Raw genomic sequence first — 11298 nt, 5'->3', positions numbered from 1 at the left:
AGCGATTGAATAAGATCCAGCACAGTGCGCTGAGAGTTTCTCTAGAGGCTTTCAGAACCTCCCCAGTCCAGAGCCTTTACATTGAAGCCCACGAAATTCCCATACATCTTCGGAGGAAAACATTACTTTTGATGTATGCCGCAAAAATTCGCAGTCTTCCCTACCACCCTAGTTGGAGATGTCTGTATAATACCGAATGGGAGTCATTTTACAACAGTAAACCAAATGAAAACCAACCTGCTCCATTTAGACTTAAAGAACTGACTCAAGCATGGAATATAGAAATCAGCATTATATTTCAGGACATGACACCTCCTGATCCGCCTTGGACAAACTTTCGGGATCGAGCAGACTATTTCTTAGACTATTTCTTAAATGACAAATATTTGATATTTTTTCTTTATATTTAAAACTGTATTTTTTGTGCCTATTCGTTATCTTTTGAGCGCCAATGTAAATAAGAAAATATTATTATTATTTTTTTATTTTTGCTGTTTATTCTCCTACAGGCAAAGATTGGCTAACCTGCTTCAATGAGATTCGAAGATATCAGCTCAATCCCAATCCAGGAACCGATGAAATAAGTTTCCATCTATTCAGAATCAATGTTCTAGACCAGTGTTGTTCAATCTTTTGGAATGGCCGGACGCCGTTTTTCATTTTTAAGAACTTGAACATTATTTTATTTGTGTATAATCTATATTACTAATCTGTAATTAGTCATATATCAAAATGTCATATGGTCAGATAATATAACTTGAATATAATTTGTAAAGACATCGAAAGGTTGCCAGTAATATTATGACAAGGCTTATGGACCCTTTTGCAGTCCAGAAAAAATGCATCCCACTTTTTAACACAATTTAACAAGGCCAAATTGATAGATATAAACACGGATGCCCATGATAGATAAGTGCATATCAGTGTCAGGATGGCCGAGCGGTCTAAGGCGCTGCGTTCAGGTCGCAGTCCGGTTTTCCGGGCGTGGGTTCGAATCCCACTCCTGACAATTGTTTTTTTTTTTTTTTTTAATTTGCTTGAGTTTTTTCGGAAGAATTATAGAAGGTAATTAAGAAGAACAGTGCCCATGGAAGTTCTCAGTTGGACAATAAATAGATGTTGACTGGTTGCGGCGGTTGGGTGTTCAAACTGGTTTGGAGGACAGAGGTAAGAATTATAGAATCCAGTTAAGAAGAACAGTGCCCATGGAAGTGTCTATAGAAAAGGCATACAACACAGAAAGTGGAGCGACTGTAAGAGATAGGTGATTGATTAGCCTGACTGCCCTCTTTCGAATGGATTCTAGAAGCCAGAGAGTGGTTATGGGGCACTGCCCCAGACTTGACAACGATATTCTGTGGTAGGGCGGATTTGAGATTTGTTCAGGATGAGTTGTTGTTTCGAAGAAAAGCAAAGCTGAGAGCGAAGAGAAAACCCAGTTTTTTAGACGCAGAGGAAGCAATATTTGTGATGTACTTATAATAGAGATTAGAAGTCAAGGTAATCCCTAATAGTCTATAGAAGAAGGTCGTTAATATACAAGAGGAAAGGAGTAGAAGAAAGAACTGAACCCTGAGGAACATCAGCATTAGTGGATAAATTAGAAGAGAAATTAAGCCATCTATTGCAGTTACAAAATACAATTATAAAATTTAAATTCCAAAAAACAGTTCACAAACCATATAATTACAAATTACAAAAAGCAGATGGCAAACTTTAAGATGGACGCTTGTTTAGAAGACCTTTATGCCAAACACGATCAAAAGCCTTTGAAATGTCAAGAGCAACTGCTTGAGTTTCACTAAAATTTTCCATTGAATTTGTTCATAGATGGGTAACATAAGTCAGAATATCACCAATGGATATCGATCCATTGGTGATATTCTGACTTAGCCATACTGGCTATCTTTGTTCAGATGAAAGGTTTCTAGATAGCTTAGGAGTTTGCTGTTAATAGATTTCTCCATTACTTTGGAAAGAGTAGAAGTAATCGCAATGGGAAGATCATTGGATGGGAGAAATTTGTCACACTTTTTATGAACTGGCTGGATATGAGCAAATCTTCAAGCAGAAGAAGAAAAAAACAACAGTGAAATAAGAAAGTGTAAAAAGGCAGCACAGAACAGGAGTAAGTTCAGGAACACAAGTTTTGAGAATAAGTGGAAAAACATCATCAGGACCTTGATATCAAGAGTGTAAGATCTGAAAATCTTACAAAAATAAAATATTTTTTTTGACTTCTGAAGTTAGTTTTCCTTTTTGGATTCTTGCCGTTGGGAGAAATGTTAATAGCGTCAGTTTCAATAAGCAAGAATTATCCAGTAAGGATTGTAAAACTTAAAAGGTAGGAAGAACGAAAAACAGAAAAATTAGCTTTACATCCGTCAAAACAGAAAACTGACGGAAAATACTATAGCAAGCCCAGCAGGAGGTACGGCGCAACAAACCACTTATAGTTATGGGGAGTCACACACCGGAAACGCATTCGGCAAAACGCACACACAAGCCTCTAAAAATAGACGCGATGGTCTCCAGTGACACATTTGTGGTTTGTCTGAAGTGCTTTTGAGACAAGCTGTGATGACACAGGAGGAGTTGTTTTGATACATTCGGCCTACATGAAAGAGCTCAACGGATGTCAACAGGTAGGAAATAAAAAAGGAGAGGGGTATTGTGAATCACGTGCTACAGGGCTGGCTGACCTGCCAACAAATGAAAGGATAAAAATGAATATAGGAAGGAGGAGATTGGTAGAACCGCTGTAGGAAGGCGTGACAAACTCGGAAGAAAAATTTGTGGATGGAGACGGACAGAAAGAGAGTGAGTCAGTGTCAGTGAGTTGGGCAGTAAGATGAGAGTGAGTCAGTGTCAGTGAGTTGGGCAGTAAGATGAGAGTGGGTCAGTGTCAGTGAGTTGGGCAGTAAGATGAGAGTGGGAGAAGAAAAGAAAGGAATGAGTTTCCTTTAGATAGAGTAGCCGGTGGAGAAAAGTGGCTAAGTTTTAATGTGTAGTCAGTATGAGGGGTAGATAAGCTTTAAGTGAACAGTTAAGTCGTTGATCTAATAAGTTAGTGAGAGAGGCAGTCGAATAAGTGGAAAGATGAAGTTGGAGCGCAGAAGTCGGTCAGACAGTCAGTCAAAAGTAGACTGAGTTTCGAAGTGAGAGATGAACACGTGCCATAGAAAAGAGGGAAATTTTTTCAAGATCCTTAAAGTAGATGAGAAGGAGTCAACTCCATTATGAAGGAACGAGATTGCCTGATATTCTGAGAGCAAGTACGCTGGAGCTGATGAAATCCGAAGCCGGACAAAAAGAGTACAGCCATTCTGATCAGATGAAATTAATGCGTCCTTAAGAAATAAAAAGGTACCCAAGAAGGAATCCAGTATCTCATGTCGAACTCCCCCAGTGATTGTGAGATGCGACCCAGATAGAAAGAATCCCCTACTCGCTTAGAGAAGGATGTACCGTGAAGTCTGCCAAGTTATGTAAGTAAGTGATTAGTTTGCTTAAGTACTCTCACCATCTCACCGACTATAGACACCCGATAACCAATTTATCAGATCTTTTGATTGAACACATATGTATAAGTAGTACTATATTGTAATGAATAAGTTAGTGAATGTTATGAACTGAAGGACATTACCCAGGGCAAGTCAATATATATATAAATAAATTTTGGAAGGGAATAGATATAAAATTTTTGAAGTGATTGATACTTGTTAATATTTGGTAAAAAAAAAGTGAATGACTAAGTATGAATTTTGGAAGGGGATAGACGGATGTCAGTAACCCCCGAATGTGCAAGTAGTTAATTGTAGAAATTTGATAGTAATAATTACCTAGATTAGAGAAGGTTGTAGGCTATAATCTGTTAGAAAACAGAGTAATGATTTATACTGAAATTAAGAGTATCGGAGCTTTATCAATTTGGAGTAGGAATTGTTTTGTAATGAAAGGAGAATGTTAATAGATTCTTTTGAAAGTCAATTGAACTCAGGAGTAAGGAAATAGAAACATTTTGTTAGTTAAAAAGAGGAGATAGTTGATTATGATTTATGTAAAGGAAATAGCCCTCCTTGAGTGTACTCAATAGGCAAAATACCTTGCTCATATACATTCTGTTATAAGAAGATGAAATTAAATCTATTTAGTCATGAGTTTAATAAATTTCTTTTGTTTGATGTATCTATGTAAAAATGTCCAATAAACTGATATTTTTTTTACAACATTTGTGTGTCTCTTTGTTGTTCTGTGTAAAGGCCTATCCAAAGGGAATTAAACACTTCAAGGAGATTTTCCCCTAGAACTTGGAATTTTCTGTAAAGAAATTGTCAGATTTGCAAGTGGGGATAAATATAACAAAAAAAAGGGGATATATACGAAATAATATAAAAATAACCCCCCCCCCCCACAAGAGTTTATCTTTAGCTGAGGTGCCACAGAACCATTAGGTTTTGACAGAGGTGGGAGTACAGATGGGAAAAAGTTTCGGCCAATAGCTTTGGCAAGAGAATGCTCGAGAACCGTTTGGACAAGAAGCAAGTTTTCTACTCTTAGCATGTTCAAAATCTCTAGTTTGGACTCATTAATAACTACTTTAAAATTGTTACGAGCTTTGGTTTAGGCAGAAAATGAAACTGAAGAATTGGAAACAAGCCAATTACGATATGCAACATTCTTCTCTTGAACACCCTTGACACATTTAATAGAAACCCAAGGTTTAGATTAAGGACGAGATTTTAAGGTAGAGTGTCAAATAAACGATTTCATCCCTACAAGATAATTTCGCTGACACCATCTGAGGAAACATTGACATCAGAAGATTTAAACCTTAATTCAACCATGAAAAAGGAAACAGAATTTTCGCAGTTTTTACTTAAGGATTACTGTATAGGGTTCAGAGGAGTTTAATAATAAAATATGTCAAAACATTATCTTAAAATAAAGATATTTTATTTACTGATTTCATTTTTTACTGCCCAAATTTCGCTCTTTATCAATCAACCGCTCTGTACTAATATTTTCTTGGAAGTTCATAAGCCACTCTATCCGCCAAAAATTATTTCGAATTATTTCCATCTATGAATAATTTATATCATATTTGCCTTAAATATTTCATGTTTACACTTTCTATTCTTGTTTATTTCGTCCACATGCACATCCGATTGGATGAGGGGAGAAGGGTTGTCGGGATTCTGAAATGTGATTCAAATGTGATTGAAACACTAACAATATATTAAGAAATTTTGATCCTGTGCCATTATTTATCCAGTAATGCATTATTTATTATGTAATTATGAATAGCAAGAATTCGATACCCTGATTACAAGATAAATATGAGGAATATTACCCTTACTACATGAAGGTTAAATTAGGGAAACGTACCAAAGTCTTATTATGAATACTGCACACAGTTGGAATTGCGGAAGGTGGCTGGAAGCCTTGTATATACTCTTGAGGCAGTAATATTTTAAACCGCAATGGAGAGAAATCAGACTATACTGCTAAGCAGCATAGGGCATATCTTTAAATAAGTAAATGAAAAAGGGACTGTATTGGCAGTATTTTGATAATTACGCTTTTAATTGAAGAATTACTGTAGTTATAAGGAAATATAATTCTGACAAATAATGTAGGCATACTTATCAGCAAAAGATAGTTCACATTTTCGCATAAAATAAAAATAAACTCTCAGAGAAACCTGATGGCAACAATAAGTATATCTATTGATTGAAGAATGATAATTATTCCAACAATTCAAAGAGAACACAACTTAATCAAAAATAAAACAATTTGCAATGTAGTTCTGAATATGACATATAGATGGCACCATCTGTCGATGAGATTTTATTTTTATTTTTCACCACCTGTCTAGTTAAAATCACCGACTGCATTCTGTAATCATATCCTGATTATATAAATAAGAATCAAAAAAGATAAATGATATTAAAATTTAAATTTATATTTATGATTTCATTCAAACAGATGACAAACCAAAAGATTTATTGAAACCTAGTGATGATGCCATTCGATAGATGGCGCACCATGTAACAAATGAAAAACGCCATCTACCGTATTAAAAGGGAATATTTTCTCACTAAATATAGTGTTAAGTTCGTTCGGTAGATGGCGCGTACATAGCACAATAGAGTTAATTCACGACAGCTTTCTTCTACTGTATTTTCTGAATGTTTTTCTCTCCTGTTTACTTCTATTCATTCAACTTATTAATGGATTATTCTACAAAACCAAATTATGAATATTTTTTGCAGGGGAGCAAATAAAATTGATAATTAAAATTATCCTTATTAATTTTAACGGAATTAAAATAAACCTCTAACGCTACGCGAAAGAAATATGCTTCATAAATGATTAATAGTCTTATAATAATAAAAATTTATTATTTATTATTCACAGAGCTCCTTCCTCCTATTTTTCTGACCTCGTGCGAATTTAAACACGCAACATATGTAGCTGCGAACATACTCTTCCTCATGGATAGGGAAAAAAATGCAGCCTTCCTAGCCAGTTAGAGATACAGGTTTTTTTCAGGGCCTCATAAACGACGGTGCACAACTTGCGCAACCGAAACGCTAGGTATAGGCTACGCAAGCATGAGTTTGCGGAAAAGTGCGTCTACGTTTGAAATGACCCTGAATTACTCTTCAATTATCCAATCAACCAATCAGTCGTGTTCTCTACAATTCCCAACTAGAGAACAATTTCGAATTTAAAAGCAGACTTATCGTTGCAGAAATGATCTTTAAATACCAACATCTGCAAAAATAAGTTCGCTGATTATTTCTGGGAGTCTGCGACGTATTTTTAGAGTTTTTAATGACAGGTCTTTATAGTTCCTGACAGATATCAGGGACTATAAAGAGTTCATATTTGTTAGGACTTTTAAAAATCTTGATTTCCTAAGGTGGAACATTACCAGAAACTCCTAGTTGATTTGAAACGGGTAGAGGTATTACCAGACATGTTTTATTCCTCATAATAACAATGAAAGACTTTAAATGAAGTTTATTTATCGCGTACCTTTAAAATTAAACGTAACCTTTTTTTGTTTTTCATCAATATCTTTAATGATGTTTGTTTCTATCATTGAACCCGGAACCAAAAACCCCAAAAACAGGGACATAAAAATAAAAAATTTGGAATCCCATGTCTTAACGAGATAAATAATTTAAAAATATATATCTGGCCAAAGGGAAAAAACTATAAACTGATTACAACGTCTCAAATGGCTTTGCGATGGTTCTAGCAAATCAACAGAATAGCCAACACTCTTGAGGCATGCTTAATAACGTACCAGAATACCTCAACTAAAGAAAAAGTAGTCACACATAAAAGGGAAAGTGGCTACTCAAACGTCGGATCTTGGCTATACCATCATAGACCTCCCTATGTACTTTCAGTGATTAGTGGAATATCCACTACCACCAACCTCCTAGACATCCTTTTCAGGATTCAAAGGACTTCAACTGCGCAATTTTACATTTTATTTTTTGATAAAGGCAATAATGGATATCCCATTTCAATATCACTGGCAATCCCTTGAAAGTCCTGGCTTCATTCCTTCAACCTAAACATCTAGTCGCACATTGGTACTTCAGCAGAAGTTTCACCATTTCGAGGGGTGTCCCACAAGGGGACGTCCTCTGCTCAATGCTATTTGCCGTTGCACTGGAACCCTTTCTGTCGGTTAACCAGGACTTCTTGTACTATGCCAATGATTTGAAACTATTCATCACTTCAGGAGATCCCAACTCCTCCCCATTTAATCCCTGATGAAGTAACACAGAAACTCGCACTCCTTGAAGAGCCGTTAGATGACTTGAAGCCGGGCACTTTATTTTTCAATTTTTTATATAAAAATCATCGTATAAATAGTAGAGGAGCACAGTTTTTCGGCAAGTCAGCATATATGCATAAATAGCCAAGTGTCCTCCGATTTTCCGTCCATCTGTCTGTCCATCCGCATGTAATAACGACTCCTAATAGACGGATTTTCATAAAATTTTATATTTCGCTGTTTTAGGAAAATTTGTTGAACCATCCTAAACTTTATTAAAATCAGCCTAATAGAAATCCCACAATTATTATTTCTTTGTAAGTCCGTCCGTCTGTATGCATGTAATAACTCGACTCTTAGTAGATGGAATTTTATGAAATTTTATATCTGGGTCTTGCAGCACGATCTGTCGAGTCGTTTCAAATTTAATTAAAATTGGACTAATATAAATCCAGCAATTATTATTTTATGTTTTTCATACATAGCACATAGGCTATACACATACCGTGTATTGTAACTGAAGTATTGGTTATTACGTTCTGTTGCCATGCTCTGAATGGTGGTAAATATATGGCTTGTTTCAAATGAATACCATGGAACTATTTTTAATGAGACTGATACAATTACGAAGAATAAATTGATCTCTAATAATAACATCAACTTTGTGAATGTGTTTTCTTTGCTGCCATCGTAGTTAAGGGAAGAAAAAAGTTACATAAATTGCGTTCAGTGCCTTAGAAGAGTTGACGAAGTTATTAGTTTCATCCGCATGCACTGCAAGACAGATGAGTGATGTGGTGTGGTCGTTAAGGCAAAGAATTGTTTCTCCATTAGAAAAGTCTGTCCTCAGCAAGCTAATTCGGTATACCGTGCTATTCATTACGTACTTAAATCAAGTACCTGAGAACCACACCATTTCGAGCTTCAGTGCGAGGTTAATAATATGGAAAATCGCCCGAAGCTTGTGGTAAACACTAACATTCTGCTTAAAGTTTAATGCATCTCGCGCAAACATTATCTAGTTGATTGCCTTGGTTCCGTGCAACGGTTACAGCTGCCTTATCGGGGACGCTACCGCGAAAGAGATCAGCTTAAGAGCACCACAATAATTTACATAAATTCCATTTATTAAACACAATTTCAGAAACCATCTCCAACGGCGTATTAATGATATCTTTTGAATGTCACATCGAAGTTATCTTCCTCAAATGTATAACAAATTAGAGCCAAACAGAATCTAGTAAAATATGACTGTTACCTACAATATAACTCTTCAAAATATAAATGTTTGTTTTTTTTTTTATGAAAACCCCAAACACGAGAAGTATTAGAACCTATAGTACTTAGTACCGTGCTTGAGTTGGAGGTTGAGAAGACAAAAGGAGATATTTGTTAACATTAGACTTGAACTTCTGTAGACTGTAATTTTCAGGAAATACGTATGAAGGAAGGTTTATTCCAGAAAACAGCAGTTGAATGAATAAACGAGGAAGTTGAAAAGTTGGTTCTGTGGGTTTGAAATTGGACAGTAAATGGATGTTGGCTAGTGGCGGCACGTGTTCGGACTGTTTTGAAAGAGAGAGCGGGAATTATAGAAGCCAGTTCAGAAGAACAGTGCCCATGGAAGTATCTGTAGAAGAGGCATGCAGCAGAAACAGTGCGTCTATGAGACAGCGAGTGGAGAGACTCTGTTAGAGATGAATCATTAATTAACCTAACTGCCCTCTTCTGAATGGAATCAAGAAGCCTGAGAGAGGTTTTGGGGGCACCACCCCAGATGTGGGAACAATATTCCATGGCAGGGCAGATTTACGATTTGTACAAAGTGAGCAGCTGTTTGGAAGAAAAGCAACGCCGAGAGCGAAAGAGAAAACCAAGTTTTTTAGATGCAGAAGAAGCAATATTTGTAATGTGCTTATGGCATGAGAGATCAGAAGTCAGGATAATCCCCAACAGAGATATATTATCTTGCCTAGAAATCAGAGTGTCCCAAAGAGGAGCAGAAGAATCCTTTTTGCGAGATATAAGACAAGACTGAGTTTTAGAAGGGTTGAAATCAACTAAGTTGTCTTTGCCCCACTGGAGAATTACCTGAAGATGGCCATTTAAGGAATTAGTAGCAGATTTTCGAGAAGTTGAAGCTGATTGAGCAGGACAAGGTTTCTCAAAATGGAAAGTGAAATGCAATGTGGAATGCAATCATCGGCAAAACTATGGTTAGGATTTCCAGTAAATGGAAAAAGTTCGTTAATATACAAGAGGAAAAGAGTGGGGGAAAGAACTGAACCTTGGGGGACACCTGAATTAGGAGAGAAGTTAGAAGACGGAGAGCCATCTGCCATCACCCTCAGTGAGCGATCAGAGAGAAAACTGGATAACCAGTTACTAAAAACAGTTGGAAAACCATAAGATGGAAGTTTGTTTAGAAGCCCTTTATGCCAAACACGATCGAAATCCTTAAAGATGCCAAGAACAACTGCTTTTATTTCACCGAACTTTTCCATTGAATTGGACTACAGATGGGTAATATAAGCCAGAATATCACCAGTGGATCGACACTGACGGAATCTATACTGGCGATCGTTGATTATATGGATGTTTTCTAGATACTTTAAAACTTGGCGGTTAATTGATTTCTCCATTACTTCAGAAAGAGCACAAGTAATTGCAATGGGTCGGTAATTGTATGGGAGGGATTTGTCACCCATTTTAGGAACAGACGGGATATGAGCAAATTTCCAAGAAGAAGGAAAGCCACATTTGGGATAAGAAAATGATAAAAGGCGACACACAGATATAAGTTCAGGATCACAGGTTTTGAGAACAAGTAGAGAAATACCATCAGGACCTGGAGCTTTCTTAGCATCACGATTCGTCAAAATCCTTCTGACATTCTTTTGACGGAAGACCCCAGGAAACATTGAATGGAGCGTGTTGGGAATGGTGGGAGGTGTTTTACCAAGATCATTAATACATGAGTTGGAAAAAAATGGGATGCTAGCAGCTCAGCTTTATCCTTGGCTGAAGTGACAACAGAACCATCTGGGTTTGACAGGAGTAGGAGCAGATATGGGCAAAAGTTGTGGCCAATAACTTTGGCAAGAGACCAGAATGCTCGGCTACCATTAGGACAAGAAACAAATTTTTTACTATTAGCCTATTCAAAATCTAGTTTGGACTGATTAATAACTGCTTTGCAATTGTTGCGAGCTTTGGTGAAGGCAGAAAATGAAACTGAAGAATTGGAAACAAGCCAATTACGATAAGCAACGTTCTTCTCTTGAACAGCCTTAGCACATTTATTGGAAAACCAGGATTTAGATAAAGGATGAGATTTTAAAGTGGAGTGTGGAATAAAGGATTCCATTCCTACAAGAATAATTTCATTGACACCATCTGAGCAAACGTTGACATCAGAAGTTTCGAAACAGTAATCCGACCAAGGAAAAAAAGAAATTAAATCTCGCAGGTCATCCCATTTTGCATTCTTGTAATTT

General features: G+C 36.5%; 1 non-coding gene across 1 annotated transcript; it reads left to right on the top strand.

Moving 5' to 3' along the window:
- Positions 1-925: 925 nt before the first annotated feature.
- On the top strand, positions 926-1009 carry TRNAL-CAG (transfer RNA leucine (anticodon CAG)). Its single transcript has one exon. It is a non-coding gene; the product is annotated as a tRNA-Leu (tRNA).
- Positions 1010-11298: the final 10289 nt, after the last annotated feature.

The sequence above is a fragment of the Mastigoproctus giganteus genome, chromosome 8 (assembly GCF_048544385.1).
Source record: "Mastigoproctus giganteus isolate SK-2022 chromosome 8, ASM4854438v1, whole genome shotgun sequence".
Lineage (NCBI taxonomy): Eukaryota > Metazoa > Arthropoda > Arachnida > Uropygi > Thelyphonidae > Mastigoproctus > Mastigoproctus giganteus.
Note: the sequence above shows the minus strand (reverse complement) of the source record. Positions and strands in the feature narration are given on the sequence as shown.